This window comes from Triticum aestivum, chromosome 7A (genome assembly GCF_018294505.1).
Source record: "Triticum aestivum cultivar Chinese Spring chromosome 7A, IWGSC CS RefSeq v2.1, whole genome shotgun sequence".
NCBI classification, from domain to species: domain Eukaryota; kingdom Viridiplantae; phylum Streptophyta; class Magnoliopsida; order Poales; family Poaceae; genus Triticum; species Triticum aestivum.
The window spans coordinates 108694819-108702523 of record NC_057812.1 but is presented as its reverse complement, the minus strand read 5'-3'; positions in this window follow the sequence as shown (position 1 = coordinate 108702523).

Genomic DNA, 7705 nt, shown 5'->3' with positions numbered 1-7705 from the left:
ACACCAATTAGTGAGGAAGCTAATGATGATGATCATGTACCTTCAGATCAAGTTACTACCGAACCTCGTAGGTCAACCAGAGTGAGATCCGCACCAGAGTGGTATGGTAATCCTGTTCTGGATGTCATGTTACTTGACCATGATGAACCTACGAACTATGAGGAAGCGATGATGAGCCCAGATTCCGTGAAATGGCTTGAAGCCATGAAATCTGAGATGGGGTCCATGTATGAAAACAAAGTATGGAATTTGATTGACTTGCCCGATGATCGGTGAGTCATTTAGAATAAATGGATCTTCAAGAGGAAGACGGATGCTGATAGTAGTGTTACTATCTACAAAGCTCGAATTGTCGCAAAAGTGTTTTCGACAAGTTCAAAGTGTTGACTACGATGAGAGTTTCTCACTCATATCGATGCTTAAAAGTCTATCCGAATCATGTTAGCAGTTGCCGCATTTTATGAAATCTGGCAAAGGGATGTTAAAACTGCATTCCTTAATGGATTTCTTAAAGAAGAATTGTATATGATACAACAAGAAAGTTTTGTAAATCCTAAAGGTGCTAACAAAGTGTGCAAGCTCCAGCGATCCATCTATGGACTGGTGCAAGCATCTCAGAGTTGGAATATACGCTTTGATGAGTTGACCAAAGCATATGGTTTTATACAGACTTGCGGTGAAGCCTGTATTTACAAGAAAGTGAGTGGGAGCACTACAACATTTCTGATAAGTATATGTGAATGACATATTGTTGATCGGAAATAATGTAGAATTTTCTGGAAAGCATAAAGGAGTGTTTGAAAAGAGTTTTTCAAAGAAAGACCTCGATGAAGCTACTTACATATTGAGCATCAAGATCTATAGAGATAGATCAAGACGCTTGATATATTTTCAATGAGTACATACCTTGACAAGATTTTGAAGTAGTTCAAAATGGAAAAGTCAATGAAGGAGTTCTTGCCTGTGTTGCAAGGTGTGAAGTTGAGTAAAGACTCAAAACCCGACCACAGCAGAACATATAAAGAGAATGAAAAGTCATTCCCTATGCCTCAGTCATAGGTTCTATAAAGTATGCTATGCTGTTTACCAGTCCTATTGTATACTTTAGCATGATTCTAGTAAGGGAGTACAATAGTGATCTAGGAGTAGATCACTGGACAGCGGTCAAAATTATCCTTAGAGGACTAAGGGAATATTTCTCGGTTATGGAGGTGATAAAAAGAGTTTGTTGTAAAGAGTTACGTCGATGCAAGCTTTTTACGTCGATCTAGATGACTCTAAGTCTCGATCTGGATACATATTGAAAGTGGGAGCAATTAGCTAGAAGAGCTACCTGCAGAGCATTGTAGACATAGAAATTTGTGAAATACATACAGATCTGAATGTTGCAGACCCGTAGACTAAACTTCTCTCACAAGCAAAACATGATCACTCTTTGGGTGTTAATCACATAGCGATGTGAACTAGATTATTGACTCTAGCAAACCCTTTTGCACTACAAAAAAAGACATATCCGTGACATTTTGGGCTGAGCGAAATTTTTTTGTCATACATATGACACTTCTATGACGATAATTGTGACAAAACTCGGTATCATCATAGATGTGGTGGGCTCCTACTTCTATGACAAAAAATCGTGACAGAAAATGGGCTTTTTGTCCTGGGCGGGACGGAGACGCAGCTGCATGACATTCTTTGGGCCGTCCATCACAAAAAAACCGTGGTAGAAGCGACAGCGAGGAAAATTTCGGGGAGTTCCCGGTTACGGTGGGAGGTCGGGGGCCGAGCGATGTGCGTTTCTCTCATACACATACGCACGTGTGTGCGAGGCGTTGGCTCTAACTGAACCCGAGCGAGGCGTTGGGCTCTAACTAAACCCGAGCGATTGCGCTGCAGGCTACACGTTACTGAACCTGAGCGATCGTAACTGAACCCGATCAAGCGATTCCTTCGCTACTACTGCTAACTGAAGCCGATCGATTGGGTGAACAGTGAGCGTTGCGGGGGGGGGGGGGGTTGGATGAACAGTGAGCGGTGGCGTTGCCTCTGGATGAACAGGACCCCGTGGTGTGGTGGAGGGCTGGATGAACAGTAGACAGTGGAGGGGTGCCTGTGGAGGGGTGGTTGAACAGGACCCCGTGGTGTGGAGGGCTGGATGAACAGTAGACGGCGGAGGGGTGGTTGAACAGTAGCCGGTGGAGTAGCGCGCGGTGGAGGCTGGATGAACAGGAGCCCGTGGAGGCTGGAGGAGGTCGACGGTGGAGATGAATAGTATCCCATGGAGTCCCGTTTTGCGGTACGCCACACCCCTCCTGATGAACAGGACCCCCGTTTCGACCATAGGAGGTCCGTTTCGTCCGTTTTGCGGTACGCCAAACCCCTCCCGATCAACAGGAGCCCCGTTTCGACCGTAGGAGGTCCGTTTCGTCCGTTTTGTGGTACGCCACACCCCTTCCGATCAACAGGACCCCTTTTTCCGTCGTAGGAGGTCCGTTTCCTTCGTTTTGCGGTACGCCAGACCCCTCCCGATCAACAGGACCTCGTTCCGAACGTAGGAGGTCCGTTTCCTCCGTTGTGCGGTACGCCAGTCCTCGTTTCCATCGCCTGTTCCGTCCAAGCCCTCCCGATGAACATGACCACGCATTCCGTTCCGACCCAGCCGGTTGGCTCCCATGCGTTCCGTTGCCTCCCGATGAACACGGCGTATTCCGTTGCCTCCCCATGAACATGACGCATTCCATTGCCTCCCCATGAACACGACGACGACGCTATTTCTCCGTTCCGACCCAGCCATGTACACGAGCCCTGGCCGTACGTATGCGTGAGTAGGCGTTCGAGACACCGCCCGTATGTACACATACGTGGCCGTATTTTATTTCTTGCACCCTGGCCGCTGTACGTACGTGTACATGCTACGTGCGCGCCTCTACTACGACACGTATGCGCCTCTACTACGACACATGCACGCCTCTACATCCACCAATATATATGTACGTACACGTTCACGACCAGAATGACAACGCTACGTACGCTTCGACCAGGTGGGTCCTGACTGTCAGGCACTTCCTTGCATGCGAAGATGTAGCTGGTGGGTCCCAGCAGTCAGGGGGGAAACATTTTTTTCGCGAAATACGATGGCCCGTCCGGTGGGTCCCCGCTGTCAGGTGGAGGAATAATTATTTTACACGTAATAAGGAGGCACTTCCTTGCTGTGGCCGGGGACCCAGCTGTCAGCCTCTCCATGTACAGTCCACGTCCGATGGAAGCCGTTCCTTGACCACGTTGACCATGCCGCGCGAGAGCACCAGGGCGGTGGACGACGGTGAGGCCTAGGAAGGGAATGAAGCGGAGCCGGGGAAGACGCGACAGTGGATGCCCACGCGCAGAGGAGTACAAGGGTTCACTGGTTCGCTGCGGTGTGAGGCTGCCATCGCCACAGAATAGCAGGGGGTGTGGGTGAGTAGAGGGATGGCCTGGCCAGCGGTGGGAGTAGTAGGGAGCGGTGAGGCCTCCGCCGCATCGCAGCCGGCCACGGGAGGCAGGAGCACGAGGCACGACCGGTGCTGGTTTGGGCGGCTGGAGCAAGAAGACCAGAGGTTGAAGAAGCACTACGGCCGTTGGATGGACATCATACGGTCACTTGAGCTAGAATCGTGCATATTGACTAAGTTGACAAAGCCCTCCGTCCCCGTCAACTTAGTCGGCCCACAAGTCAACCTGCCATTATACTGGGTCCCAGCTAACAGGGGGATTATTCATTTTTTGTGCGTAATAAGGAGGCACTTCCTTGCGTGCGAAGATATAGCTGGTGGGTCCGAGCTGTCAGTGACGTTAACATTTTTTTCGCAAAATACAGAGGCCCTTTCGATGGGTCCCTGATGTCAGGTGGAGGAACCATTATTTTGCGCATAATAAGGAGGCATTTCCTTGCGTGCGGCCGTGGACCCAGCTGTTGGCCTCTCCACGTACAATCCACTTCAGATGCATGTCGGTCGTTGACCACGTTGACCAGGCTGCGCCGAGAGCACCAGGGCGGTGGACGATGGCGAGGCCTAGGAAGGGAACGACACGGAGGCAGGGAAGACTCGACAGTTGTTTCCCACGCGGAGGGGAGTACGACTATACGAGGGTTTACTGGTTCGTCTGCCGTCGCCGGAGAATAACAGCAGGTGTGGGTGAGTAGAGGGATGGCTAGGCCAGCGATGGGAGTACGGTGGGGTGGTGAGGCCTGCGCGGCAGCAGAGCCGACCGTGGGGAGGAGGGAGCAGGCAGTCCCATCGGCGCTTGTTTGAGCGGATGGAGCAGGAAGAGCAGAGATTGAAGAAGCACGATGGTCGTTGGATGGCCATCCAACAGTCACTGCTTGTGCGTCAACCTTTTTTTAGGAAAGCCTCAAATCTGTGGAAAACAGCATACAGCCCATCTGCCATTATTTCTAATAATTTACAGCCCATTTTCTAATTATTAAGGTTTTTTTGGAGCCCATATTCTTTTTGTTAGCATTACAGCCCATATTGTGGCCACGGTTAAAAAAATGTACGAAATTTTGCATATTTCGGTGCGGTTCGAACTATTTTTAATCCCGAAATTTGGACTCACATTCAAACTGATTTTAAAAATAAATATATATCAATATAAAATCCAACAAATTCTCCATGCATAAAAATTAATGTAATTTAAAATCTCGAAATGAAAAAAAAGATATTTGAAACTAATTACCGGTTTGATGTGTTTTAAAAATGTACAGCCCATTTCTCATTACTGATGGGCCATTTTCTCGGCCAACCGAATAAAAGCTCTCCTCATCTTGAAAGATTTGCAGTCCAAGAGGCCTAACAAAGCGACTTACTTGGCAAATCACAAAAAAACTGGGCTGTGGCCGTGGACCCAGCTGTCAGCCTCTGCATGTACAGTACTCTTCCAATGGAATGTCGTTGACCACGCCGCGCCGAGAGCACCAAGGCGGTGGACGACGGCGAGGACTAGGAAGGGGACAACGCGGAGCCAGGGAAGACGCGACAGTGGATGCCCACGCGGAGAGGAGTACGAGCGTTCACTGGTTCGGCTGCAGTGTGAGGCTGCCGTTACCGCAGGGCCTGGCTAGCGGTGGGAGTGGTAGGGGGCGTTGAGGCCTCAACAGCAGCACAGCCGGCCACTGGAGGTAGGTGTAGGCGGTCTCCCCGACGCTGGTTTGGGCGGCTGGTGCAAGAAGAGCAGCGATTGAAGAAGCAACATGACCGTTTGATTCAAAAACAACGGTTACTGCTGCTAGAATCGTTTGTTGACTAAGTTGACAAGCCCTGCGTACGCGTCAACTTAGTAGGCCCACAGGTCAGCCTCCCAACCGGTGCGCCCCTGATGTCAGTGGGAGGAATCATTTTTTTCGCGTAATAAGAAGGCAGTTGATTGTGTGCGGCCAGGCCAGCGGAGGGAGTAGGGTGGGCCGGGGAAGCCTACGTGGCATCACAGCGGGCCACAAGAGGAGGGAGCAGGCAGTCCCGCCGGTGCTAGTTTAGGCGGCTGGAGCAGGAAGATCAGAGATTGAAGAAGCACGTCGGCCGTTGGATGGACATCCAACAGTCACTGCTGCTAGAATCGTGTGTTCACTGACAAAGCCTTGCGTAAAGAAGTCAGCCTCGAAATCTGTGGCGTGTACAGCCCATTTGCTATTATTTTTATAATTTTTACTCATTTTCTAATTCATATGGAATTTATTGCAGCCCGTTTTCAATTTTTAGAATTGCTGGCTTTTTTCTGGTCAGTACCAGGGTCAAAAAATTAACTAAATATGTGGGAAATTTTGAAAATTCGCAAATTTTTGCTGGGGAACGAAATATTCTTAATCCAAAAATTAATAGCCATACTAAAACAAATTTAAAAATAAATTAGTACTATGTCATGTTAAATCCAATGAAATACGTATAAGATATCAGTGAAGAACAAAAACAAAAAAAGAAACTTATATCCCATTTGCTATAAATTTTTTGGAATTTTCAACCCCTTTTGATATTACTTTTAACAGACATTGACCATACTCTTAAGCCAGGCCGGAATGCATCCCTCCTCGTCTTGAAAGATTTGCAGCCCAGTAATTCGGAGAAAACAAATAGGCCTAGCTTGGGTATTCTTCAAAAAGAAATACTGGGCTACCTATTTTCCCAAAGAACTGGTGCATGAGCATTTAGCTTTATTTATTTATTTACTTATTTATGTTTAGGGGACCATGAGCATGTACCTGGGCCGGATTCATGTGAGAGCCTCCCTTCCAGTTAATTATGGGCTTCTCTATTGGGCCTTCATCAGTGGGCTGCATGTTATCAACAAGTGGAAAACGGTACGGGGCACTAAAGGATCGAACCATGCAACGACTTCCAAAACATTGTGTTTGTCGTTCTAACAACATATTTATTCAACCAACAGATGAAATATACTACTGATTGTACATTGAAAACAACAGCAGCAGCAACCAGGGCTGGGGGTGCAACAGAAGCAGTAAGCAGGCCAGAAGAGTGAAGACGCAGCTCTCTCTTCCAAACCAAACATCAGCCATCATTACAAAAGGGCTACCAAAAAAGAACAAGTGTATGCATCAAACTAAATAAAGATCCTACTACACCAAGTGTACACATCTAACTAACTGGCTCAGTTAGACGTTACTATTTATTAAGCTGTGGAGATTGGCTGATGGCTTGAACCAGATGGGTGCCTGTCGGGGGAAACTCCAGCCAGCAGGTCGAAGTCTGATACTTGTGACCCTCTCTCATACTTTGGGTTGTAGAGTGTGGCGGCACATATCAGGGTATGGTGCATGTAGAGACGCATGGTACGCTGTGTACACACAGTTTTGCCTGATGAACGAAACCGCGCTGCCATCATGATCCTTGCTGTCGGTTATCTCCTGGTTAATCGGATAATTCAGTCCGACAAACAGAGAGCATGTACCAAGGCTACTTACCAGCCTCCAGTCAAAAATTCCTGAAGGCCCAGAGAAGCTGGGATCTTGCTCAAAGACCTTGCAGTGACTGTGATTGTATTCCGCAAAACAACATGTCCGGTACATGCGAACGATCATCAAACTTCCGCCGTCGTCTGATCGAGCCAGGAACCACATGCAATTGCCATGCCGCTTTTCTTTGAAAGGTTCTGGGATTAGGAAGGGTAGGGACACCAGGCGGCCTACAACATCATATCAAGTTGGAGTCAAATAAAAAAGGGCTCTTGATTTAGTCAATCTTAAGAACAGCATGTTATGAGCATGTTGACAGTAATATAAGCAAGCCATCATGTTATCATAGGAAAGTAACATACTGCTGTAACAGCCGTTTGTAGCGATGACCGGAGTAGGCCAGCAATACGTCCAGCCATAGAAGGAGTCGACAGCATAAATGAAGCCCTTGTGTTCAATGGCTTCAGAGAACCATGGAGGATGTATGATCCTGCGATGGACGTGCAGATTTATCCACTTACCGCAGTGACCTGTCAGATAGGCGAGACAACGGTTGAAGAACGCAATTAGCCTGAAGTCTTTATAATTCACAGATCTTGTGGGCACTTGGCAGATTACAACCTTGAGCAAATCAAACTTGGCATCATGTTGGCTACTGTAAGATTCCGAGTATTCTGGGCCGCGGTGCCAAAGCAGTGCAGTGTTAATCGAAGGAAGGGGGATCAATCGCCGGGTGTAGACCTCCACGAGCATCCAGCT